The sequence below is a fragment of the Mus musculus genome, chromosome 9 (genome assembly GCF_000001635.26).
Source record: "Mus musculus strain C57BL/6J chromosome 9, GRCm38.p6 C57BL/6J".
NCBI classification, from domain to species: Eukaryota; Metazoa; Chordata; class Mammalia; order Rodentia; family Muridae; genus Mus; species Mus musculus.
Window position 1 is genome coordinate 61442179 of NC_000075.6, and position 27833 is coordinate 61470011.

General features: G+C 49.6%; 1 long non-coding RNA gene across 2 annotated transcripts; it reads left to right on the forward strand.

Annotated features, from left to right (window-relative positions):
• Positions 1-512: 512 nt before the first annotated feature.
• On the forward strand, positions 513-13756 carry Gm34322. Of its 2 annotated transcripts, none has more exons than XR_379516.1 (3): positions 513-545; positions 5047-5299; positions 13437-13756. It is a non-coding gene; the product is annotated as a predicted gene, 34322 (long non-coding RNA). The 2 variants fall into 2 exon arrangements; XR_379515.3 differs by lacking the exon at positions 513-545 and adding an exon at positions 1788-1943.
• Positions 13757-27833: the final 14077 nt, after the last annotated feature.

Genomic DNA, 27833 nt, shown 5'->3' on the forward strand with positions numbered 1-27833 from the left:
GGGCTTCCCAGCAGTCACCCTTGATTGTGCTTGGGCCCTGTCCCTGTGGAGCAGCAGCCACCTACACTCAGATTAAAAGCTCAATATTTCTCAAGCCAGCAGACCCTTGGTCGTGCTGCTGAGGCTCTCTGAGTCTCAGGTTTCTCATGTATAGAAGAAGGGACCACTTTAAGATCGTAGGAGAGAGCGTCCCTCACAGGAAGCTTGTGAACAGGATTAAGGATGTATCTCATGGGTAGAGCACTTGCCTAGCTTGTATGATCTTTTCCATTGGGAAGAAGGGAAAGGAAAGAGAAGGGATGGGAAGGAAAGTGAAGGGGAGGGCAGGGGAGGGGAAGGGAGGAGAAAGTCAAAGAGCAGAGGCAGGCATAATGACATGTGCCTGTAATCTCAGAACTCAGGAAATGGAGGCATGAGGGTCAGGAATTCAAAGTCATCTTTGGCTGTGTAATGAGATTGAAGTAAACCTCCCTCGAGAAGAAAAATGAGGAAGAAAAAGGAGGAGGAAGAAAGAAAGAAAGAAGCAGATAAATAAATAAAGACAGGTAGGTAAATATAAATGGATCTACCTCAAGCCAAGTCACGGTGATACACAGCTATAGGCATTACAGTGGAGGCAGGAGGATTACTGCTGCAAATTCAATGTGGTTTGGACTACATGGTGAGCAGAGGCTAGCTTGAGCTAATGAGTTTTATCCTGTCTCAAAAGAGGAGGGGGGAGGGGGAGGAGGGGAGGAAGATGTCAAGGAGGAAGGGGAGAAGGGGGAGGAGGGGTATAGGAGGAGGGAGGAAGGAAAGAAAGAAGGATGCTTTTGAAGCCTTCAGGGACCCTTACACAGGTTCTGCCCCTCCCCCTCAGTAAGTGCTGGGCAAGTGTGAGCTGGTAATATTTCCAATCCTCTCCCACGCCCCATTCCCCATGGTCCTCCAGCCAGTGAGAGGGAGAGTTAGAGCCTAAGTCAGCTGACTCTGCCCCTCCTCTCCCCTGGAGAGAGCCTGGAGGATGAACCAACACAGGGGGATGCTGGGAGGGAGTGAGCTTGTGGGAAGGCCTCAGCGAAGCTGTAAATAATAACAGCTGCTTGGCTTTAATATTTGTGATTTTAATCCTTAAATGACTCCACAAAGCAACTGTTCTTATCTCCAGCTTCCATGTGTCACCGTCATTGTGTTTAGGAGGGTGAGGAGATGTGTAAGATCCACTGCATGGGGTCAGATGTGTCAGGCTCCAGGGCTTGGCTCCTTCTGAAAGGCCAGGATGTAGTGAGTTAAATTGTCCTTGGGCTCATAGCCCTTCTTGCTCCTGAGCTGGTCATTTCTAGGTTCCCATAGTCACTCAAGTCCTGTGGCCCAGGAGGCCTCAGGGCAGCCAGCTGCACCCTGCCTCTGCAGCATTCCGTGTCTGTTTCCGCATGGCCTCTTCCTCCTAGCTCATTCCTCTTCCTCCAGCTGGGTGACTACAGGTCACATTGCAAGGATGAATCGAGTCGTCCGGGGGCAAGGCCTAGAGTGTCATGAAGACCAAGGTGATGGGTCACGGAATATCATCTGACTTAGAAGACCAGATAGAATAGAGAGCACAAGACCTAGCAGGCTAGTCAAGGGGGCGTACTGGGATATCCCTCAGCTCATGCAAGGTGGGGTTTATGTACCGTTTCTGGGTACAAATAATTCCAGCTTCTCTGTGGAGGAGGTTGGAAGATAGTACCTGCCACTCATCCCATGGGGAAGCCAGGGCTTATCTGCACCCAGGATCTCAAGGCTATCAAGAGCTCTTGGAAGGGAGTTCTACCTGGTCTCTCTTTACCCAGGTGCATCCTCCATGCACGGTGTAGCTGAGAAGGAGGACCTGGCAGGGCTCTGTGACTGGGAAACAGCTGAGTTCCTTCCTGTTTCTGCTGCAAACCAGGGCAAAGCCAGCTGAACCTAGCCTTTTGCAGCAGGTAAGGAAACAAAGCAAGAACTCATGTCCACTGCACAAGACTCAGAGTCCCACATGCCAGTCTCTGTGTCCCCTTTTCAGTCTTAGATTTTGAGGTATAGACAGAGCTGGCGAGGTTGGGACTGGCGTTGGACCTTGGAATGTAACATAAGTCATTTACTCTCTCAGTCCTCTGTCTAAAGTGAGGAGACTGGGCAGGCAAGATTGCTCAGTGTGTAATGGTACTTGTCACTAAAGACTGATGATCTGGGACCCATAGAGTGGAGGAAGAAACCAACTCCTACAAATTGTCCTCTCTGACCTTGACATGCATGCCCTGGGTTGTGCATGCTCTCGATCAATCAACCAATCAATCAATGCAATTAAAAGATAAAGTATCCGCAGCCTTTTTTAGCCCAGCGTATGCCATGCATAGACAGCACTTCCTGCATTACACCTGCTTCATACGTTATCATAAGTTGGACACCCCAGAACTGACCTCAGTGTTCGCCAAACATCGGAGCTTCTGGGAGCTTTAAATGTCCCCTATGCTTGGCCACACCCCAGAGCCATCATCTTGTAGGCTGACTCCAGCCATCAGTATTGGTGAAAGCCTCTGGAAGAGTCAAGCTGGCAGCGAAGTTCAATGCTCCCACTTCTCCACCCACCAAGGAGCCCTAACAGTGAGTCCCAGAGCCACTGTCAGCAGCAGCAGAAGCAGCAGCAGCAGAACCTAGGAGGCCTCTCTCCAGCTTGTCCAGTCACCATAGTCCCTTGGCCTCAGTTGCCCTTATAAAGATCAGGGTTGTGCCACCATGAGTCAAAACACCTCTGTGACTTTTGAGAAAGCTGAGCAATGTTTACCCCCTCCATTCAGACACTGGGCAAGGGGAAATGTCTCAGGCCCTCAGAGGAAAGCTATTTAGAGGACTATGTGTGAAATCTCCTGGTGTACATACAGTGGGCTAGCCTGGAAGTCGGACAACCAGGTAGAGCCTCAGGTCTGGCCTTGAGTTGGTGTGGCCTCTCACCTGTGACCTCTCTGCTAACCTAGTTTCCTGTGTGAAGCATGCATGGTTGGCCTGAGGCGAAGTTCCACAGAGGTTAACTAAGGCATGGACTGAGAAGATAACTTCATGGCTCATCTCATTTCTGTGCATGCTGTTAGTATTTTCCTGGTCCTCCGTGACCCTCCTTGGGATTGGATATCTGAGCTATCAGGAGGTACAGCATGTAGGAACAGCCTCCTGTGTGCTCCCTGGGGGTGGGCAGGGCCAACAGCAGGGAGTGTACTTCATTGAACCCATCCATGCAGTGATCTGCCCATCTATTAGGCTGACACAGTAACTAAAGTCCCCCCCACCCCCCCCCACCCCCCCCACCCCCCATCATCACAGGAATGCCCTTTGAGCCTGGACTTCAGTGAGTCACAGAGAGAGGTGAGGGAGATGAAGAGGAAGCAGAATGGTTTTAAGCCCTTGACGTACACCAAGAAGTTCCTTGAGCATCCATTTCTCACACATTATTGCATCCAGCCCCAGACTCAGGAGCATCTCTGCAAGCTAAGAGAACAGAATGTCCACAGGAGAAAATGAGATCTGTCCCTGGCACCAGGCAATCGCTGCAAGCTGGGTGGGAGCTAGAAGTTTGGGCTCTTCAGCTCAAGTCCCCTACGACAACCCTCCTCCCCACGTGACCCAGCAATCCATGTTACTGGCAGCCTCTGGCTCAGCCCAGTAGGAGCTAGTTATGTGGTCTCTAGGGTATCAGCCTGCCTCCTGGCTTGCTGTTCCCTGCCCCTTCCAGCTGCCTGGGGTGTATGAGAACATCTGAAGTCAATAGGCTGCTTCAACAAGATGGTTCAAAGGGAGATAGAGATCAAAGACAGACAGAGGGGTGGGGGTGGGGGTCAAAGGAGCCACAGTTAGATCACCCTGGGATTAAAGTGGGGGAGCTGATCTCCCTTTGGCAGAAGCCTCCAGGAGGCCTGCCTGGTGCTCCCAGGAGCAGCTCTGGCTTGGAATCCCAACCTCTGACAGCTATTCTTGGGACAAAGGGAGGGGCAGAGACTGACACTCACAAAGGAACAGGGTCGGGGTAGGCTGTGCTGGGGGAGGGGCGGGTAAGGAACAGAAAAACACTAGGCCTGCCACCAGGAAAAAAACCCAAACAGCCCAAGAAAGAGCCACAGACAGTAAATGTGGCAGTGTTTCATAGAAAAGAGTAACAGAGAGGAGGAAGAGAAAGAAGAGGAGGAGGAAGAGGGAGGAGGAGGAAGAGAGGGAGGGAGGAGCACAGGAGTACCAAGGTTAGCCACAGAGGTCTCAAGCTGGTGACCAGGGTACCATCCCTTCCCTTCCATGGAGGCTGCCAGGCAGAGATTGATAACCCACCCCCAACAGGCTGGGGGAGTTCTGAGAAGGTGGGGTTTTCATTCCTCAAACCTCTTAGTGATTTAATCCCCATCCCTTCCCAGAGCTCAGGAAGAGCTGTCCCATGTCAGTCTACAGTGGCTGGGGCTTCATGCTCTAGAGTTGCCTCCTCCTGGCCTGCTATCTCCCTCAGCCTTATGTGCCTGTAAAACCTGTCCCAGGCTCTCCTTTTTTTCTCCCTGAAGCCCACAGGGGTCCCATCATCCTGCTGTCACTAACAGTGACTTAGATTTTTGTGTCCTAAAATTTAAGCAAGTAAGCACCCTGCTCCTCTCCCCTCATAGCCCAGGCCGTCTGGCGTGTTCGTGGGAGGCTCTCATAAGGTTCTGAAACGTGCTGCCTAGATTCCTGTGAGGTATATTACCTTGGTGTCAGCCCACCGTCGTCCTTAATTAGGCCAACTTGGCTTTCAGTCTGGAAAGCAATGAACAGAGCAAGAAAGGGACAGGCAAGCCGCTCAGGCCTGACCTGAATCAGCCCCATCCTTATACCAACCCTTATTCTAAAGTCTCCCCAGGATCCCAGCAGAGCAGTTGGGTGCACATTGCACCTTACTGACCTGCCTGGGATCTGAGAACCCCTAACCTGGCCCCATCTGTTTTCTCACTTCTCCTTCTCAGTGGCTGGGCATCTGCTAAGCACCCCACATCCTTGTCCTTACCTCAGCCAGACACACCCTCTTCCTTTCCCCAGAGACTTCCTGCTGGACTGATCTTCTGAGACAAAGTGTGACCCTTGGTCTCTTCCAATGGATGATGGAACGCCATCTCATCCTCTGACCAGAGGATCAAAGACTGCCCCAAAAGTCCCATACTGGATCCATGTGTTGCACCCTAGGCTGGAGCAGATAAAATGGATCAGGAAGGGACAACAGCTCTGCCAGCTCCCAGCCATAATGCTGTCCCCAATGGCTTCAGTGACAGAGGCAGCAGTGGGGGGATGACAGGTGAGTAGGTGTCTAAGCATGGCACCAACAGAGTCTAGGCTGACAGAATGGCTCAGGTGACCCAAAGGTACCAGACATGGGGCCCAGAGACTTGCTGGGATCACATAGCCGGTGCGTGGTGAAGACTCACAGTCACATCTCCTGAGCACTCAGTTAGGCAAGGCAGGGTGCTGGTCGTTGTCCCGTGTGGCCTTGGGTGAATGCCGCCATGTCCCCAAGAATGAAATGAGGACTTGGACTCCTTGGCTTCTTCACCTCGCTTTTGTAACCATCCTTGCAGGAATGTAGATTCTGAAGAAACACATGTGCTCCCTCCCTTTGACTGTCAGACTGTTAAACAATGGAACTCAAGACACTGGAATTTCCCTGGGACTCTCATGCTGGGAGAAGAAAAAGAACATTGGGTCCCTGGTGCCAGAAAGACACAGCTTGTTTCCCAGAAAGTGATCTCACAGAATTCTAATAATTTGTCAGACCACCCTGCAAGAGAGAGGAGGACCAGTACAAGGAAGGGACCATACTTTGGTCTATGAGCTATGCACAGCCCCTGCCCTTTATTTAAACCTGAGCCCTCTCTCAAGACCCTTAAGATAGTCATGGTGCTGGTAGAAGGTCACCATGCCCTCTTGTTCTTCTTCTCAAGTGAATCGATCCCTATTTCTGCTTCTGACCATTCCTTGCCCATTTGGATTATTGTAGAGCCTACCTTCGTAGGGCTGCCAGAACCCAGGCTGTCACCCTAATAGATCTGCCAATATTGCCTCTACTAGAAATTCCATAGGAAGAACCCCACCACCCCATGTGGGGGCCTCATATGGATAATGAATCAAGTACTAACTGGAGACAGGACTCTATCTACGGCTGCCCCAGTGTGCCTTCTAGCTCTGTGACACACACCAAAAGCAACTCGCCTACGTCGGACTGGTCACAGTCTTGAGGAAAGCCAGGGTAGGAGCTTGAGGCAGGAACCTGGAGTAAGAGCTGATGCAGACACCACTTACTGGCTTGCTCCCTGTGGCTTACTCAGCCTGATTTCTTATAATACCCCAAGACCATCTTCCCAGGGGCAGCTCCACCCATAGTGGTCTGGACTCCCCCACATCAAACATTAATGATAAAATGTCCCACGGATTTACCTACAGGCCAATCTGAAGGAGACAATTCCTCAGTGGAAGTTCCCTCTCCAAACTAGATATATCTACTTTGGGGCCAGATTCTTATAGGGCGGTGGGCATGAGAAGCAGGCCACTTGAGATTCAAATGCCAGAGCCCAAGGGACTGGTCTTGGCCAAAATCTGTTGAGCAAGCTGCGGTGGGTGGGGGCATTTGGCTTCAGAAATTGATCAGGAGGGCAGGAGGATGGGATGGGGGAGTAAGAGAGTTTGAAGCATGGTTGGCAGCCTGCAAAGACACTGGCCACCAGGAGCAGAGAAAGCAATGACTTTCTAGCAATTTCCTTTTTAAGCCCTCTCTTCTAAGTGAGCTTCTTTTAATTTATTAGGGGAGAGATTTTAAATCATCCTCTCTCTCCCAGCCCACCTCTGTCCTCCACTGCTGAGATTTCCCGGGACTATAAATTTTGTTTTAATGACAGTTTAGAAAATGAGCAAATCTTTGCTGACACTTTTATCACCTCCAGAATACTTTTAATAAGAGGTTTCAGTAGATTGCGTTCCTGGAGGGGGAAGGGAGAGGCCAGTCTGAAGATCTAGCAACCTAGGAAGACTGCTCTCCCAGGCCCAGTCCCAGCTCAGCCACCCAATGCCACCCACTCATGTCCTCCTCACCCCCAGAGGAATCCCCACTAAGCACCCCAGATGCCTCAATGCCAGCTTCAGTCTGTCCACCCACTCATCTGGCAGCCTTAGGCAGATTCACCCCTCCCCATGCCCTTCTACCTCATCTGTAAAAATCTTGCCTATGTGCAAGAGATAATTAGTGCAGACCTATTAATAATGGTTAAGCATAATTAGCCACTGACATCCAGTACCACACCTAGTTCTCAGACCGGCAAATCAGGCCCTTGAACATTTCTCAACCTGAGAACAGAGCCAGCCCCACTGGGCTGGAAAGCACAGGGCCAGCCACCCTATCGATGAAGGCCTGGCAGAGCAAGCCACAGATGTCTTGGTGTGCTCCCTGGTCAGGTGTGGTGAGGGCAGGGGTGGGGTGGCAGGGCTCTGCAGTGCCTGCGGCAAGGTGCTACCTTTTAGAGTTCTCAGCAGAACTAGGGAAGTGAAACATACCAGCCCCAGGGAGGCCAGGAGGAAAAGCCTCAGAGTAGATGGGCTGCAACAGCGGTGCGTGTGTGTGTGTGTGTGTGTGTGTGTGTGTGTGTGTGTGTGTGTGTGTGCTGAGCAGCAACTGAGGCTGGGACAGGAGACTGATTGGAAAGAGTGATGGGACTTGTCACAGTGTCACAGTTATGGACTAAAGAGAGCAAAGCCTGAAACACTCGACCACTTAAGGGATAGCGACAGAAGCTGAGAACTGGCTGGATAGAAGGCAGGCGAGCGTGCATGGAGCATCAAGGCTTGAGAAGGTGGGGCTTGAGGGCTACCACAAGAATGACAACCCTGGGAGGTGTGGATCTGACAGTGGGTAAACCTTTAAAATGGCTACTTTAAAATACAGTGGAGAGACAGACCAATTTCATTTTCTTTGAGAAACACTCAGGTATGGTGGTTTGCTCGGACCAGGGAGGATGGACAGAAGGATTAAGAACCCAAGCTAGGAGCTGGTGAGATGGCTCAGTGGGTAAGAGCACCCAACTGCTCTTCCAAAGGTCTGGAGTTCAAATCCCAGCAACCACATGGTGGCTCACAACCATCTGTAATGAGATCTGACTCCCAGCTACAGTGTACTTACATATAATAAATAAATAAATCTTAAAAAAAAAATAGAACCCAAGCTAGCCTTAGCTGCAAAATGAGATCCTGTCTTAAAAAGCCAAGTGCCAGAGATGTAGCTCAGTGATGCAGTGGCTAACACCCACAATGCCTGGGGTTCAGTCCATCCCAGCCCTGTGAAAAGGATCAGATACATTGTTGAAGGCAGACTTGTTTTTCCTTTCCATATATTATTCCCACTTTATATCCCAATCACAGTCCCTCCTCCCTCCTCTCCTCCCAGTCCCACCCTTACAGATCAATTCACTTCTTCCATTTGTTCTCAGAGAAGGGGAAGCCCCTTCTGGGTACCACACCACCCTGACATCTAGTCCCAGCAGGACTAGGCACATCCTCTCCCACCAAGGCCCAACCAGGCAGTCCAGGTACGGAAAGGGATCCGAAGGAAAGAACAGAGTCAGAGTCAGCCACTGCTCTGATTGTTAGGAGACCCACATGAAGACCAAGCTACACATCTGCTACAAACTTGTAGGGGGTCTAGATCCAGCCTCTACATGCTCTTTGGTTTGTGGTTCAGTCTCTGTGAGCCCCCATGGGCCCAGGCTAGTGGACTCTGTTGGTCTTCTTGTGGTGTCCTTGACCCCTCTGGCTCAGGCAATTCTATTCTCCACTCTTCCACAAGACCCCCTCAAGCTCCTGATGTTTATCTGTGGGTCTCTGCATCCGCCTTCATCCGCTGCTGGATGAAGCTTGTCAGGAGACATTATGCTAGGTTCTGTCTGCAAGCATAGCAGAGTATCATTAATAGTGTTGGGTGTTGGCTCTCTCACATAAGATGGGTCTCAAGTTGAGCTAGTTATTGGTTGGCCATTCCCTCAGTCACTGCTCCATCTTGTATGCAGGACACATTTTGGGTTGAAGGCTTTGTGGGTGGGTTGATGTCCCCCGCCCTCCCCTGGGAATCCTGCCTGGCTACAGGAGGTGGCAACTTCAGTCTCTATATCCCCCTCTGATAAGAATCTCAGCTAGGGTCACCCCCAAAGCTTCCCCTATTCCAGGTCTCAAGCTAGTCCCAGAGATGCCCCCCACCGATTTCCATTCCCACTCCCAGGAGGGCAGACTTTTTATTTGGAACCTGTAGTCCCCCACTGGCTGACCCACACCTCCTGGGGTTGTCATTCTGTGGTAGCCACCAAAGTAAGAGGCAATTTCTGTGTTCAGAGATTCTGATATTTACTGAACACCTACTGTGTGCCACTCAGTGTTTTGACACCTTTTGGCATTGGTGCATTTAGAGAGTTCAGTGTCTCCGTGTGGGGTTTAGCTCGCCTTTTATCTTTCTTGTTGGAGAAATCCTTAAAGCCACGGCTGAGAGTGAGCACCAGCTGTGGTAGAGCATGAGTGTAATCCCAGCACCGGGGAGGTGCAGACAGGGACAACCTTGGGGCTTGTTGCTCAGCCAGCCTATCCTCCTTAGTGAGCTTCAGGCCAGTGAGAGATAATTAAAAAAAAGACACCTGAGAAATGACAGCTGATCTTACCCTCTGACCTCCACATGCATGTGCACAAACATGCTGCATATGTAACTCCTCTATATGTTCATGTGCACACACATGAATATGCATGCACACAGGTGGAGGCATAGAGAGGCTGAGGAGCCTAGAACCACACTGAGGTAGACTCAGCTCAAGGTTTGAACCTGGTAACGTTGCTCCAGGTCTCACAAACGCCAGTCCTCAGAGGGGCTGAGTCTTTTCTCTCTCTGACCCAAGAGGGGAAGGAGTTTAAGGTGACCCTGGCCGGAAGCAGAGCCAATATCAGGAAACAGGGCTAAAGGGCCAGACTCTATTTCATTTAGGGAGAGGCTGCTTTTCTTTACACTCCCCTCAGTATGTTTGGAAAGGTAGGATTGAGGCAGGCTGGTGTTGCCACACTGTGTCTGTGAGTCATGAGTAAGCCACTGCCCTCCTGAAGCCTACCTCCTGGCTGCCAGTGTCACTGAGTGTTCCAATCTCAGGAGTCCAGAGCTTCCCACACTTAGTTCCTGGCCCAGATTCAGCCTTCCATATTCTGTAATTGGTAGCTATTATTGTTATTATGGCTATAACTATAGATCATTAATTTACAGTTTAAAAATGCTTCACCTATTTCATTTTGTACTGTTATTTTATTGGAGAATTAAATTTTTATGGGAAATTCTCCTAATTGTCTGGATTTGGTGTCATCTCTGCTCCTTGCAGGCTGGCTGCACCTATAAGCAGTGTCACCCAGGGCTTCTCTCTGACAATGCCCTCCAAGGCCTCTTGTCCTTGTCTCTCTCTTACTATCATGAAATGATAACTCTGGGCTAGTCTCATGGACTCTGCAGATGTCACCTCCCATTCTGACGACACCGTGGGCAGTGAGATTAGAGGGCCTGTCTGAAGTCACCATGCTGGCATTCAGAACTGAGTTTGCCCGTCTCTAAGGTCCATGGCTCCTAGAGAGTAGACGCAGAGTGCAGGGGATAATCTGCATGGAGCTGGCCTCGTGACAACACAAAGAGTAACCAGCTAATGACTGTCCTCAGAATAATAGAGGCTTTCCAGTGATGCTTCATCTCTAAGCTGAATTATTAGTGAACCTGGAAGGAGCATCAGCCAGTGGGATGGCACCTGTGCCCTTCAAATGTTCTCCCCACCATGCCATGGGAGGCCAGCTCCTCCTTTGGAGTTTCCATGCAGTTGTCTCCATGGTTCCTGTTGCTGGTTTTCTCTGCTGTGCCCTGCTAAAGGACCAGATGCACAGCAGAGAAGGGAGCCACAGTAGCCCCTTGCTCCTGTTCAGGCTCTAGGATTTGCATAGCCTTTTCCCATTCACCTTGGCCTCAGAGTGAATGAGGGGCAGCATTGCCCTGTACTGGGACACATGCTTGAGACACTTGGGGTCAAGTGTCTGTAGACCTCGGACAAGTCACCTGACCTCTCTGAAACTGCTTTCCTCAGCTGAGGACTGGGGAGAACGCCTTCTACACAGATGTTGCATAAGGGTGTCCTGGTACTGGGCATCTGTACACACATTTGGTTATAGGCAATACTAAAACCAGTTAACTCTCGTGAAACCCATGAAGGACTAGCAGATGCTGACACATAGCTGTGCTTTAACAAATCAGTGTTAAGCATGTCCACACCTAAGGTGGCTAATAGTTCTCTTATTATTAAGCCAAGCCCTTTACATGGTATTTGGTTTTATTGGGTACTTGAGCTTGGATTGGCCCAGTGTAGCTTCAGCAAAGGCCCAGTCTGTCTGCTCAGCACTTCGCCCAAAGCACATGAACGAATGCACTGTCAATGCAGCGGGTGCCCAATGCATCTTTGTGTTAAATCAATGGTCTTGTTTGATGTTCAAGCCTCACACCAGCCCTTTGAAGTAAATGCCATTCTCATCCCTACCTACAGACGAGGAACAGAAGAGTTGAAGAGAAGAGGTGAACAGGGCCACGGGGCAAATGCTTGATGTGACCAGAGTTCACACTTGGGCTCCTGGTTTACCACCCCGCTGTGAGTCTGACAGGTCCTTCAGTGACCCATCTCTCCTTGGACAGATGGCCAGGAGCCACATCTTATGTTTGGAGCTCCCAGTGCACCCTGTCCTGTGAGCAAATTGAAGATGGTAGTCTGAGGCTGGGCTTTGGGGTCTCTGGGGAGCACGAATGACTAGGACTATTACACCAGCAGGTAGATGACCACCGACCACAGAAAGGACTGTGCCCAGCACAGCCGTGTCTCTAGGTGGCAAGAGCAGACAGCAGACGAGGAACCGTATGCAATTTCTGAGTCCCTACAGGCAGGAGCCCAGCTAAACTGCAGGTGGATGGATGACCCTATGTCCTTAAAAGGAAATCAGCAGTGGCTGGAATAAGTGTGGGGAGGACATGAGCACTTTGGCTAGCTGGGACAGAGAGGTGTGCTCAAGGCTCTGCAGAGACAAGCCCAGTAGCAGCTTTCAAGGCCTACAATTAACTCTCATGAAACCAAGCTTTCTTGGGCATACAGATTTCTTCATGGAGTGATGGGGTGGTGATGGTGATGGTGATGGTGATAGTGATGGTGGTGGTGGTGGTGGTGATGGTGGTGGTGGTGGTGATGGTGGTGGTGATGGTATGATGGTGGTGATAGTGATTGGTGGTGGTGGTGGTGGTGATGGTATGATGGTGGTGATAGTGATGGTGATAGTGATGATGGTGGTGGTAATGGTGGTGGTGGTGGTGGTGATGGTGATGGTATGATGGTGGTGATAGTGATGGTGATAGTGATGATGGTGGTGGTGATGGTGGTGGTGGTGGTGGTGGTATGATGGTGGTGATAGTGATGGTGATAATGATGATGGTGGTGGTGGTGGTGGTGATGGTATGATGGTGATGATGGTGATGGTGATGGGGTGGTGATGGTGGTGGTGGTGGTGGTGATGGTGTGCTTTCTTTAGGAATCCAGCAAGTCTCTTGGGAACAGAGGCCATCATCTCAGCTCTAGCTTCCCTGAGCAACCAGAAGGCCTACATTGACTTATCTACTCACACCCAGGTCCAGAATGCTGAAGTTCCCAAATAACATGGCGTGCGCCGTATCTGCTCACACTGACACCCTCCTATACTTTAAACTGCCTCTCTGTGGCGCCCATTAGAATTCAATATAAATGTCTCCAGATCAAAGTGGTACAGTATATTTTGAGGAGCAACGGCAAGAAAAATGTCTGTATGTGTTCGATACGGAGGCAATTTCTTCTCCTGCCTGTTTCCATCCTACAGTCAGCTAATCGAAATTCATTGACCCAGAATGCTGATGGGACCCGAGATTCCTTCCAGGCCACAGCGGGCTAAAAACTCCTGTGGAAAGTATCTGCCTTATGAGAAAAGGATCTCAAGTCTGCACTGGGATGACTCTGAGTCCAGTGCTGGGGAATTTGCCTTCACCTGCCTGAACCCCATCAGGAGGAAGCCATGCAATTGACTTCTGTATAGCAATAGGCCCTACTCAATACTGCCCGAGAAGGCCTGTTGATTCCTAGTGAGAAATCAAGAGTAGGCTGAAGTTCTCTGAACAGGGGCATCACAGCGGGGATAAGGGTTATTTTCAGTCCTTGGCTCTGGGCCACTGTGTCTTCACTTCTTGTGAGTGCCAGGGAGTCAGACACTGGTGGGACCCTACATACGCATATGTTCAAAGCTCAGTGGGTGAGTTTGGAAGTATGTCTCTCTGGCTCCAGCCGTATGTAAGCAGATCTTGGAAATAATTTGTTTCTTTGTTCCAGGTCACATGAAGAGGAGCAGCAAGGTGCTCCAGGAGCCCCGTCAGCATCCCCACCTCCTTCCTCAGTGTCTAGGCTGAGGCTGAAACCTGACTTCCCAGGGCCAATCTCTGCCTATGAACCTCTGTGCACGTAAGAGCTGTGAATTAACCTCTCTGGTCTCCGAGCCTCTCCCCAAGGCAACGATTACCACAGACCCCACTTTCGCAAACACTTTTGAATCCACAAGACTTCAGCACTCTGCAGCTGTGGTTACTATTCTCCAGAGTCCTGATCTGCTGTCCCAAATTCCCCAACACTAGGCACAGACGGCTCTGATAAAACTGCCGAACAGCTGTGGTCTGTCTTTGCGCTGTGGATTGCGTCTGCAGAGATGTATGAGTTTATCACAAGACACTGTGCTAGAACAAGTTCCTTCTCTCCATTTCTGGAATCCTGAGAGATTTGAGACCTCAAACTCTTCCTGTCCAAGGAATTTGGCTAAGGCGCTATGGTCCTAAAAGCTCTTTCTATCAAGTACTTTTTCAAGTGCTGACACAAACATGGCCCTCATTGTCCAGATAGAGAGACTCGGGGCTAAAGGGCTCACCCTGGGTGCCACAGCTGGGAAATGTAAGGTTAGAGTCCCACTCAGCCTCTCCAGATCAGATGCTGCTCCCACTGTAGCCTTCCTTGATGTCAGAGCCCTGAGGCCAGAAAGCATGTCTGGTCCCCCACACCAAGCACCAAATCTGTGACCAAGCCTTTGACTGTTTAAGATTGTGAGTGAATGAAAGCATGCACAGGCAGGGGAAAGGGGCAATCTCTGCTTGAGTTGCCAGGCAACCACCTAAAGAGAATCAAAGAAATAAGAAGTCTAGGGGTGCCACCCCAATGAGCCTCCCATCCCACCATCTGTACCCCAGTCCCAATCTGGCTGTTGCGGGTCTGTTTCTGTCCGCTTGAGTTCAGCACCAAAGGCCTGAGTAGTCTGGTTAGTCTGATGAGGGACCTACCTTACACAGCCCCTTGCTTGGGGCTGGGAGCAAGTTTTGTGAGGCCATGCACATCTTGATGGGGACTCAGGGCATTTGGGGGCTATCAGAGCCAAACTGCCTGTTTCTATTCCAAGAAACCCTTCTGCCAGAGGGCCCTGGGGAAATGGACTCCCCTGCCTCCAATTTCATGACGACATCTGGGTGCCCAGGAGAGACCTTCAAAAGTCATTTCCAGGGCTGGCCTCCAGAGCACATCACTCTGCCCCAGCTCCAGGGAGAATGCCCCCACCCCCACCCTCCTGAGACCCATCCACAGCTCATTGCTGACTCATTTGCCCTCCTCCATAGAGAAGATACCCTAGCACGACAGGCCTTTCTTCTATGGAGGAAGCAGCCCTAGGAGGGGGCCTCCCCTAGGGACACAGAAAGTGTGTACTATGCCCAGCCTGCCTACCATCTGGGGACATGGAGGCGGTGGGAACAAGGTGACATTTCAGAGGTTTCTGGTTCAGCAAAGGGGAGCCAGTGCTGTTATTAGTTGAGCCTATGGTTCCTGCACCTCACTGCTCCCTGAGCCTGCTTTTGTTCCCTGATGTCCCCTGTCGTCACCAGCCCCGAACTCATCCTCAAGAGCACGTTTATCCAGTGAGTGGCTAACGCCCACCCTCCCTGTTGCATTACTAGGATACAGCATTCATCATGGCCATTTGCCTAATTAGCCCCACCTTCTCTCTCTGGCTGATTACCTACCATATGGTCGGGGCGCTGCAGACTCTTGACCACCCCTGAGAGCAGCCTCTCCACGGACCCTGATCTAGAATAGTCCAGTCTTTCCCTCTTTTGATACCTACCCAATGCCTCCTCCCTTTCCTTCAGAACGAAAAAACGACCCTGTGATTCTGTTAAGGTCTCTGGCGATGGAAAACATTCTGGGGAAATTGATTGTGACTCCCTTAATGACTGCTGGGTCAGGTGTTTATATAGCAGAGGACAGTATAAACTGCCCTGTTTGCAGACTCCTGGAGGGCAGAGGAGTACAGATGTAAGGTGGTAAAGCACACACTTGAGGAGGTTCCTGCAGTCCCCCGAGGGTGAAGTGTGTTAGTACAGTAACCTCGACCGTTCCTTTGGGAATGAAGCCTCCACCTCCCGGTAGAGTTTGCAAGGACTGTGACCATTCTCTGCTGTCCCCTGAAGTCTTACTACTGGTTGGCAGGCTTCCTGCCTCTGCCTCACTCTATCACCAGCAGACAGAGCAGGATGTTCAATGACAGCTCAAAGGCTGACCCTACTCTCTGTGGCCATGTGTCCTGGGAGCAGATTTTAACCTCCATGGCATATTTCCTGTTTCTCATGGAAGCTATGGGCAGGCGCCTTATGCTTTCATCCATGCATGCCCAGGCCTGTCCTCTCTGGGTTTTTTTTTTTTTTTTTTTTTTTGTGCCAGAGGACCTCAGGAGGAGAGGAGGGGGGTACAAGGCAGTGTGAGCCTCTACTCAGCACAGGCAGGGGCCGGTGCTCCATCCAAACCAGCAGAGATGGAAACAGACATGTCATGTGATACACTCCTCCTTCAAAGTAACAAAATAAGATGAATCAAACAAACAACCTGCTGAAGTTTCTGGGAAAATGTGTCTCAACAAGAAGGGACTCCTGCTTGTGGCCCTCAGCAGTACTGAGTGAGTGTGTGTGATGCCTGGAGCTACAGCAGCCGTCTTCCAAGTGTGAAGGTTGCTTCGCTGAGGACCAAAGTCAGCCTCCTGAGGATGGCAGAGAAGAGCAACTGAAGGTCACCGATAGTGTCTTGCAGCAATTGAACCAGCTGAGGTGAGAGCCACTGGCCCATTCTTCCTCAGACGCGGCCTGATCTGGATAATGACTAGTAGACTTGGCAGTGTCCCTGTGATTCTGTGCGGTGAGAGGGTTTCTGGAAGGAGAACATTCCGACCAGATGTGAGAGATGGAGTGCTTCTTCTAAGGGGTCCTCCTTTGAGCCTTTGTGACAGCTCACCATTAGAGTCTAGGTCAGCCATTTTTAACCTTACTAATGCTGGGACCCTTTAATACAGTTGTGATCCCCCAACCACAAAGTTATTTTCATCACTATTTAATGACTGTAATTTTGTTTCTGTTATGAATTGTAGTGTAAATATCTTTCTGATGATCTTAGGCAATCTGTGTGAAAGGGTTCTTTGACCCCCAAAGGGGTTGTGACCCACAGGTTGAAAACAACTGGTCTTGAGGGACCAGTAACAGGATGGCAGGAAAAAAAAGTGTGAGCAAAACAGGGGCTGTGGAGTCTCCAGAGGGTAAGAGGTGAACCATACCACTAGCCTTGCCTAGTGAATGGTTGTTAGCTTTCAAAGCAAACAGGCTTTCTCAAACCCACCCCAAGCTCCCTTCAAATTTGAACTTGAACTCTTTTTTTGTTTATTTGTTTGTTTGTTTGTTTGTTTTCAAGACAGGGTTTCTCTGTGTAGCCCTGGCTGTCCTGGAACTCACTCTATAGTCCAGGCTGGCCTCGAACTCAGAAATCTGGCTGCCTCTACCTCCCAAGTGCTGGGATTAAAGGCGTGCGCCACCACTGCCTGGTGAACTTGAACCCTTGATCCTCCTGTTTCCACTTCCAAAATGCTTGGATTACAGGCATGGCCATCTAGTTTTCTGGAGTGCTGGAGATGAAACCTGGTTAACAGGAAGGCCTGATCCCTGGGGCTCTGCCTTGAAGTCTCCTTTGGGGCGGTCCTTGTCTTCTAGCACGAACAACTCATTGATGGGTGCCCCATCTGCCCAACGGCCTTGCTCAAGGCAGCAGAAGGCTCTGAAGATGCTCCTGAGCTTCCAGAGAGAAAGCTGGCCGCTCAGGTCATCTCAGTGGGGCTGAATTCAAGAGTGCGTGAAGTACACATTGCAGGAACTGGAGGGATTGTCGTGGTACCCAGAAGGGCTTGCTCTTGAATGTGAGATAGCCCCACTGATGCTCAGAAACACTTGGGGGCCCTCCTCCAGGCCTGTGGCTATCCCTAACCAGAGAGAGCAAGACCGAATCATTCCTCAGGAGCCTAGAGGACTTGACCTAGAGGCCGCTCCGGAGGGGACACCTGTGCTCCTCCAGGTCACCTCCCTCCACTTCTTCCCAACTTCAGGGTGGCAAGGAACGAGTGTTTGTGCTCTAAGATGAAGTTGCCAAGAGGGATCCGGGGGAGACTGACCACCTGGGAACTCTCCATAGAACTGAATTTTATGCAAGGATTAGGAACGGTTGTGATATTTTTTTCTTAATTGATTCTTCTAATTGAAAATCAATATAGCTAATTTGCCCAGTGGTTGGGCTTGCTTTGCTGTGAAACAATTGGAGACCCTGCGGGATTGTGTGAGCAGGTGGACTTGAAAGACTCCCTTGAGGGAGGAGATGGACTGCAGGAGGAGGTGGCTGATCCCTCTTCTTTCTCTATCACCTGCCACTTGAGAAAGTCAGGTGAACAGAGAAAATGGCTACAAAGGAAAAACTTAGAGGTTGGTAAGCACGCGCTTGGTCTCCAGCTGTCCCTGGGATGCAAGGCTCCTAGGACACGCATGTCACACTGTGTTCTACCCATGGTCCAGAACTGTTTCTCACCTAGCACATCACTAATGTTTTCTGTGTACCTACTGTGGCAAAACTCCAGGAAGCCCTTGAGATTCAACAGTGACAAGCAGTCTGTTGTCAGAAAGCCCCAGGGAGACAGTGGTGTTCAATGAAGGAATCAAATTGGAGTTGGTTGCCAATAGAAAATTCTGCTTAGCTGTTTGCTCGGACAGGGGTTCTTCATGAAGCACTCGTGGCTGTTAGAGTTGCTAGGTAATTGGGAGGAGGGGGGCTATACATCAGATGCAGCAGTTGCTGGGGGAGGGGCAGCCTTGATGCCTGTTGCTTGGCAGTGAAGCAGGAGCCTTCAGGTTATCTTTCCCTGTTCTCAGCCCAGTTCTGAATTCAAGTTTCATGTTAGGTCAGCATTCACAGAATCTGACAGGAGCGCCAGATACACGGGAGCCTGTGCCCGCTCCAAATGTCATCTATCAGGGGGGGCATCAGAGGAGAAAACCGGAACTTGGAGATTGGCAGAATCTTAGATTCCAACACAGCTGCTGTTGGTGCCATTTGCAGAGATGGTTTCCCATAAGAAGAGCCTCCCAGAGAACGTGGAAGGGATTGAGAGACCAAGAGGGGACGTCGACTGCCAGAGTGGGTGGTGAGCCCCTCACGCTGATGCTAACGGCCTCCAGGCCCTAAAATACCACCCCACACCCACTATATCTATTGTGCCCCTTCCCTTCCTGGCTCCTTCCTCCTGCAAGATAGCCAGCTCTGTGACTCAGCACACCCAAGGGACATCCTGCAGCCTTCCATCTAGCGTCAAGCCTCACGTGCAATAAATGCTAACGTGTGTCCTCATAAGGAAGCATAAACATTCTATGTCAGTGAAGTCAATTCACCAGCCCTGTGCCAATAGTCCAGCTCACCATCAGTCCCAAGCTCACGGAGGGAGATGTGCGCTGCTCAGCGAACCACCGATCCATCCTCATGGCCAGTCTTCCGCGCTTTACTTCAGTAGCCTGAGCAGACAAAGAGACTAAGCCTCAGTGAAGAGATTCATGTGAGAACAGACCGGAGGGATGTGGAGAAAGGACCAAGGACAGACACAGAGGAGAAGCACTCCAGACAAGCACCGGTGCAAAGACCATGGGGCAGGGGTTTGCCTGGAATGTTTGGGAGCAGTGTGACTGGAAGTCTGAGGAGGGGAGCAGCTGGGGGTGTGGTAGAGCAGCACTAGGGACCAGATCCATGAAGTAGCTGCCTTGTTTATCTGGGCTCACGGAATCTCAGGCAGAAGGCTGAGGCCAAATGGCTAACTACGGAGCAACAAGGCCCACAGTGGTGGCTGGTTACACCCACCCACGGACATGGCTATCATTCATCTTGAAGTCATAGCAAGCTGATGCCTGGAGAATGATGTATTTGAAAGGAGGCATGTGCCCTGACTGGTGCATCTCAGAGAACAGAAGGCCACTAGGGTGGAGATCTGGAAGGCAGCAAGGAGAGCTGTACTTGTGTTTATCCATCACTTGAGGCCATGGCCATGAGTGTGGACCATGCTGGAGGCTGCAGAATAGCTTCAGGATAGCGATAATTCTGTCCTATGACCACAGGTAGTGTGTCAGAGTATTTGAGACAGAGGTGAGCAGACCCACTGTGGGTTGCTGGGCACAGCGGGTGGCTTTGGTATGACATTGCATGGTGACCCTGGCGTCTCTGTTGTTATGAGCTGCCTCACCTTGAGCAGTCCTCACAACCTCTCTCTGTAGACCTCTGCTTCTATCGTCTGCAACAGAGTGATAATAAAACCTCTTTCATCTGAGGATTAGATCAGATTATATGCAACAACATCCATGAAGGACTTAACACTAGGCTTGACCCTCAGCAGGCACAGTAGCGGCTTGTTGACTGAGCAAACAGACACACTGTTAGGAGGAGGGGCGGCTGACAGTATAGGAGACAAAGAAACCTTTCATGCTGTGTGTCCTCTTAAAGTTAGAGAAGTCTCCAAAACTGAGAGAGAGAGAGAGAGAGAGAGAGAGAGAGAGAGAGAGAGAGAGAGAGAGAGAAGAGGGAGAGGGAGAGAGGAAGAAGAAGAAGAAGAAGAAGAAGAAGAAGAAGAAGAAGAAGAAGAAGAAGAAGAAGAAGAAGAAGAAGAAGAAGAAGAAGAGGAGGAGGAGGAGGAGGAGGAGGAGGAGGAGGAGGAGGAAGAGGAGGAGGAAGAGGAAGAAGAAAGAGGAAGAGAAGAAGGGGGAAAAAGAAGAGAGGTGGCAGAGAGAGGGAGAGAGAGGAGAGATGGGGGCAGAGAGAGGGAGAGGGGAGAGGGAGGGGAGGGGAGGGGAGAGAGGTAGAAAGGGAGAGAGGGAGGGAGGGAGAGGGGGGAGAGAGAGGGAGAGAGGGAGAGGGGGAGAGAGAGAGGGAGGAGGAGGGGGAGGGGGAGAGAGGGAGAGGGGGAAGGGGGAGAGAGAGGGAGAGGGGGGAGGGGGAGAGAGAGAGGGAGAAAGAGAGGGAGAGAGAGAGGGAGGGAGGGAGAGAGGGAGGGGGGAGGAAGGGAGGGAGGGAGAGAGAGAGAGAGAGAGAGAGAGAGAGAGAGAGAGAGAGAGAGAGAGCCAGAAGGAAGAAACAAAAGCAATGGAGCTTTTTGGGAGCTGTGGGCACTAGATTATTGCTTTATTGCTAGGAACTTCCATTACTGCTGTCCCTAGATGGGAAGGAAACGCAGGTTGAAATGAGCCTGGCACTGATGACAGGAGGCAGGCCAGCTAACTGTTGGCTCTCATAGTATTCCTGGGTGAGCTGCCATGCAGTGCAGCATTTAATCTAAAGCAAGCATTTAGTGGGCTGATAAGCAGAAGCATGTCCCTCCTGCCCTCCCACACCCAAGCCCCCAAAGAGCAATGATTCTGGTGAGAAGAAGAACGGACCATACAGTCGTGAACCCATAACCCTAGAACATAGAGTGAGCCGGCGGCACCTGCTCTTCTGGGATGAGCTTCAGGGTCAGACTGAGACCTTGGACATCTCAGCAGGTCACAAAGGTTGGCTGAGCCTCTGCAATGGGCTCCTCCATACCAGTGGTGGAGATGGGAGTTGAGAATATTTTAACCCTTTACTAACCACTAGTCCTAAGGGGAACAGTGGGTCTGGATTGTGAGGTATGGCTCATGGCTCTCCATTTCGAGCCAGTCAAGAGAGGAATTCAGCCACCTGTAGGGCTGAGTTACAGGAAAGAAAGAGGCTGTGGACTCGGATAAGCCCTGCTACCAGATGCTCAGTGTCTTCTGTATCATGTCCCCGCTGACCTCTTAGTCAAGAGGCTGAGCCTGGTGACCATTTACAGCTCCCATCCATGGCTTCCAGCCTTGCTGTCAGATGTGAAAAGACCCCCTCCTTCCTCATCTGGATAGAGAGTCCCAGGAAAGGGGTCTGAGTCACACAGTCATGGCCAAGTGAGGAGTATCTTCATAGCCTCCAAGGTAGTTACACAGTGGAGGACAGCTCCTCAAAGTGAGTGTTTAAATATAGGGCACATTGAGTCAACATTACAACAGTCCACAGAGGCCTAGGAAGTAGAAGCAGGGTTTCAATTATTAATTATTGTATGTTTGTTAGCATATGCCATGTAGGTGCAGACTAGAGGCTCAGCTCCTCTGGAGCTGGAGTTACAGATGGTTGTGAGCTGCCCCACATGGCTGCTGGGAACTAAACTTGGTTCCCTTAGAAAAACAGTAAGCATAAGCACGCATAACCTTTGATCAATCTCTCTAGCTCCAAAGTACAGTTTCTTGAATTATTTCTACTTGTTTCCTAAAATGGAACACTTTTGACTTTTTTTTTTTTTTTTGAGACAAGGTCATATCATGTAGCTTGATATATAGATCAGGCTGGTCTTGAACTCACAGAGATCCACCTGGAGTGCTGGAATTAAAGGTATGCACTATCACTCCTGGTTGATGGACCACTTTTATACGCAGGCCGTTCACAGCAACAGACATGCAGTAAACCTCAGTCCTGTACGTAGGTCCTCTAAAGTCCATTTGATTACATTGAGGGGGAAAATGCTATTTTCTACATCTGAATTCAGTGGGTGTTTACTTTGGATTCATTGGGGATAAAGCTTCTTGGGACATTGAATACTGGTAACTTGTATACACAGGAATCACCATGACTCAGAAATTAGGAGGAACCACTGAGGAGCAGTGCCTATGGTCTCTCTCTCTCTCTCTCTCTCTCTCTCTCTCTCTCTCTCTCTCTCTCTCTCTCTCATATATATATACATATATGAATATGAATGATGTGTTTATGCAATGATAACACTTTGCTAGGGCAATGGTGGGAGGGTCACATTTGCAGAACCTTCCATTATAAAGGCTTAGGAGTTTCCAAGCTCTGGGTCCTAAACCTGGAACCCAACCTCCTTTGTATAACAGGATCTACTTGATTGCTCCTGGTCCCATGGGATGAGAGGGCAAGAAAAACTAGTGCAAACTGGCATGGCCTTGAACTTCATGCTGCCTGTGTGCCAAGAGTGGGAAGGTCTGTGCTTCTGATCCAGGAGTCTCCTATCTTCTGCTGACATCATGAATCTGTGTCAGGCTAACTCAGGTCAAATTCCTGATTTTCTTTTCATACCTCTTTATGGTATAAAGGGTGACTTCTAAAAGTAAGTTAGTAACCTCAGGCTAATCTTATAACTAAATATGGCTGCTAAAGCACCAGTCAGCATATCTGCATTGCATTCCAGACTGCAGAAAAGAGGAACACACACACACACACACACACACACACACACACTTAGTTACTTTGTCTTACTAGCTGCAAGGGAGGCTGGGTGTGTTGGTTTAAATATCAATGCTTCCCATAGGTTCATATATTGAAATACTTAAGTCATCAGGGAGTAGCACTATTTGAAAGCATTAGGAGGTATGTCTTTGTTGGAGGAAGGAGGTGTGTCATTGGGGATGGGATTTGAGATTTCAAAAGCCCATGAAGTCTGATGTCTCTCTCTTTCTGCCTTTGTATTGGATGTAGCTCTCAGCTATTGCTCCAGTACCATGGTTTGTCACCATGACCCTGCTGTAATTATAATGGACTAAATCTCTGTAACTATAAGCAAACCCGTAATTACATGCTTTCCTTTGTAAGAGTTGCCTTGGCCATGGTGTCTCTTCAAAGCAATAAAACAGTGACTATGACAGAAGTTGGTACCAGGAGTGGGGTATTGCTATGACTGGGCTGACTATGCTATTTGTTGGAGGAATATGGAAGATTTGGGGACTTTGGACTAGAAACGTGGTTGGATGCTTTAAGCAGGGGTTAATGGACCATGCAAGGAGCATAGAAGACAGTACTGAGGGTGATTAGAACTCTGGTGTGTGTGTGTGCAAGTTCAAGAATTTTCAGAGAGAAAAATATTAAGTGACCTAGAAACCATTTTTGTGTTACTTTGGCAAAGAGTGTGGCTGCTTTTTGCCCTTGTGCTAAAAATCTACCTTAGGTTAAATTGAAGAGTTTTGGATCAATGACATTGGTAGATGAGATTTCAAGATAGTCTTGTACTGACTGTGTCATGCCCTTATTACTCTTATGCAGATCTATAATGAAAATAAGCAAGCCACTAAACAACACTCCTCCACAGCCTCTGCATCATGTCCTATCTCTAGGTTCTCACCCTGTTTGAGTCCCTGTGCTGACTTCCTTCAGTTTTGAACTATGGATGTGGAACTGTTAGCCAAATAAACCCTTTCCTCCTTAACATGCTGTTGGTCATGGTGTTTCAACATAGCAATAGTAACCCAAACTCAGACAGAGATTGGTACCAGGAGTGGGGTATGAACCCATGCAGACACATAGCTCTTAATTACATGCTTTTCTTTATGAGTTGTCTTGGTCATGGTGTCTCTTCACAGTGATAGAATAGTGACTATGATGATGGAAAATGTGATCTCTAAGCTGCACACAAAGCTGCCCCAGGCAGGACTCTGTCAGCCACAAAGAAGGGATTATAAAAATGTTGGGTGGCAGTTCCCAGGCATTGTTTAAGTTCTGGTCTGCCATCTACCACCCTCATCTTGGGTTAAGGGCAGAAAAGAGTTCCTGAGACTGAAGATGTGCTCCACAGTGTACAGAATTCCTGAAAGTAAAAAAGAAGAGAGCAGGTTTGGGGAAGGAAATATTTTATGTTTTACCTAACCCCAGTTCCCTATCAACCATCTTAGGGTCTTAGAAACCAGAGAGAAGAGTGGACATGCAGGCCACACATGGTGGAACAGTAAGCAGGGGCTGTAGACCCTGAAAGTCACGATGGAAGCACCAGCAAGAAAGCTATATCAACCGAAGGTCAGAGACAGCTTTTTGGAGGATGGTTATACTTCACCTGAGCCTAGAAGGGTGAGTAGAAGCCTGCCACACTCACGGGCTGGGGCTAAAGCTGTAAGACTGACTTTTCTTATATTTTTGGTTGTGAGCCTAGCCTTTAACGGCTGAACCATCTCTCCAGCCCAGGACTGACTTTTCTTAGAACAGCCCTGCCTATGTTGAAGATTGTGCATTCAATGAACAGAACTTCTGTCAGTATAAAGGGTTGGAATGTTGCAGATCAAATCCCAAATTATCTCAGGCTATGTTAGTAGTCATTTGTTACCACCAGCCTCTTGATCTGACCTAGCATTCTGGCAACCACTGGGTAAACCTTCTGGGATGTATTAACCAAGCACACCACAATCTTCCACCAATCTAACAGCTAAGAATGCTTTCAGATAATGTTTGAAATCTGTAGCAAATTTTTCCTCCAGGTTTGTTATAACTTGGTGTCTCTACCTTGATGGTAAGTGTATTGATTTGTCAGTTTATTCTGTCCTGTGACTAGAAAAGCTCACACAATATCTTCTATGGTGGAGCATGTCATTGTGAATATCCTGGCTCCAAGTTCCCAAGCCAGTCAACTCAGAATAAACAACCAGTTCTCTCTGGAGGAAGAGCTGTGTTTTGAGCAGACAACTGCCTGATCACATGTGACATGGCTCGGTTAAATTTCAAATTTATTTATTTACTAGTTTCTGTGAGATAGAGTCCTACTATGTAGCCATGGCTGGCCTAGAACTTACTTGTGTAGACCAGGCTGGACTTGCACTCCTGGGTGATCCTCCTGCTTCTGCCTTCTAAATTCTGGGATTGCAATCGTGAGCCACCATGTCTATTTTAAGTATTAGTACTTTAGTACACATACGATTTTCACAATATTGAGAAGCACTTTTACTAACTTTGGTGACTCTGTGGGTGTGAGGGAGCTGACTGAGAGAAGGGCGTGATAAGGAGATCGCATGTGTGAGAGGGAGGCCAGGAATGGAGGCAGTCAACACCAGTAAGACCTGCCTACCATTACTCAATGCTAATGGCATTGTCAAGTGCCTAGAGCTGTCCATCACTTCAGCCTTGACTCATTCCACTTGACCCGGTCCTTGGGAGGGAGGTTCTGTACTGTTCCCATTTTACAGATGAGATTAAGCAATAGTCTTGGCATGGGTGCAGCTGTACCTAACTGGAAATTTCCATGGCATTTGCAGTGTGGCATCTCCCTCACTCCATCCTCCTGATACCCCATAAGGTGGGACAGGGTTGGCAACTGCATAATTGCCCTAACAGGGGACAAAGTGGGTGGGGCCAGGTGCTTGAGGTCCATGGAAGCAGGCGCAGGATCCAACTTCTGGAGTTTTCCTTGGTGCCCTCAGGGAAGGAAGGTATAGATTTTTGGGACAGGCTGTTAAGATAGAGATAGAAACCCATGCAGATCTCTCCCTAGAGCTCCTTCCTGAGCTGTCAGCAGTGAGTTCTACGGCTTTGGAGCAAGGACCATAGAGACATGCCACCATCCTAAATGAATCCCACTGCATCAACTCATCTGGGCACCATAAGGACCGCCCCTCCCACTCTCACAACCTCTGCTTCTGGGTACCCATCTTGTGCATCCTGCAGATGGCTGCTTCTATAGTCTGACATCTCCATGGAGCAAAGGCAGACAGCTCAAAGCTATTGTGAGGGAAAGACCCCTCAGAAGGCCTGCCAATGCCCACCAGGCAGAGAGCTGGCCTTTGATAGATTGTGACCCTTGGACACAGCAACCCTGTTCTGAGCATAGCTCTTCTGTCTGGGCACATTCTCCTTGGGTACCACCCATTGTTGTCTGTGCTGCCCTGACCCTTCCCAGCGATGGTCCTCAGGGCCTGGTCTTTGGCCTAGCCATGGCAGCTAAGACCCAAGGGCTTATAGATCTCTGTTGGCAGGATGGCTGTGCCAGGGACTTAGGGCTTTATCCCAACCCCCTTCTCATGACACTCTGTCCCTGTCCCCTCCCACATCGCCAGGCTAGGCTTGGGCGGCCCATTGTTGTCCTCAGAATGTTTAGGAATCAGCCATTTAATGAGAACAAAAGGAATTAATTGGTGGTTTAGGCCTAATGAGACCGCTGTGCAAATTAACAGCCCTCATCAGCAGAAACAAACAGAGCCTTTAAATGAATTGCCGACGAGCATTAAACTGAATAAGCTTTTGCCTGATGATAAATAGCAGGTCAGGGGAGACCATCTGGCCCCTTCCTGTAGCTTCCATCCAGAGAAGAGGGAGGGGCAGCAGGGGAGGGAGGAGGAGCCAAAGGCAGCCTGGCTAGGGCAGAAGCTAGCACTGAAACAAGACTTCTCTCTCTCTCTCTCTCTCTCTCTCTCTCTCTCTCTCTCTTTCTCCCTCTCTCTTTCTCTCTCTCTCTCTCCCTCTCTCCCTCCCTCTCTCTCTCTCTCTCTCTCTCTCTCTCTCTCACACACACACACACACACACACACACACACACACATTCACTCTGAGCCACACACGTCCTACCCATCCCGTGTATTCCACTCAGTCGATGCTCGAATTCATTAACATACATTTACATGCTGTCACAGACATCTATTCACACATGTTCACTCATGTTCACAGACACAGAAATGCATTCAAGCTCACACGTTGTTCGTGCACGCTCACATACACACATGTACCACACCGCCAACAGCCAGATTGGTAGTCTAGGGTTACATTTATCTCTAAGAGGTTGGAATGCAAAGTCAGGTCCCTCCAACAGATGCAGCCGAGGGGGTCCCTCCAGAGAGAGCAGGGCACTGGGTGGGAGGAATACGCAGTGGCTCCTCCCAGACAGCAGCCTCTGTTCTTGGTGAGGGGGGCACCACACTGCCCTGACCCAGTCCTTCCTAGAGAGCTCTTGGCCTGGCCAGGGCACAGCAGTGACCAGAAGGGCCACAAGGCCCCTAGCTACCTGTGATGTATGATGAAGACGTTTCTTTCCAGAATGGAAAGTTCTAGACAGTTGGCTCATCTTTTCTTTCTTTCTCTCTGTCTCTGTCTGTCTCCCCCTTTCTCCTTTCTCTCTCTTTCTCTCTCTCTCTCTCTTTCTCCTTTCTCCTTCCTTCCTTTCTTCCTTCCTTTCTTTCTTTCTTTCTTTCTTTCTTTCTTTCTTTCTTTCTTTCTTCTTTCTCTCTCTCTCTTTGTCTCCCTCCCTCCCTTCCTTCCTTCCTTCCTTCCTTCCTTCCTTCCTTCCTTCCTTCCTTTCTTCCTTCCTTTCTTCCTTCCTTTCTTTCAAATGTGCCTGTGTCCTGTTCAACATATTTGGTTCAAGCAATGTCTGGCACATTGTCAAAGCCTAGCCAATCTTTGTTGAGTGAATAAATCCACATTATTTCCACTGAGCCTAATTACAGACTAGGATATGGGGTCTACTGAAGTTTCAAAGTTTTATGACCCCCCCACTACCATTTATGCACAGAGCAACCCTTCTAATGCTACCTTTGAGCAAGAGGT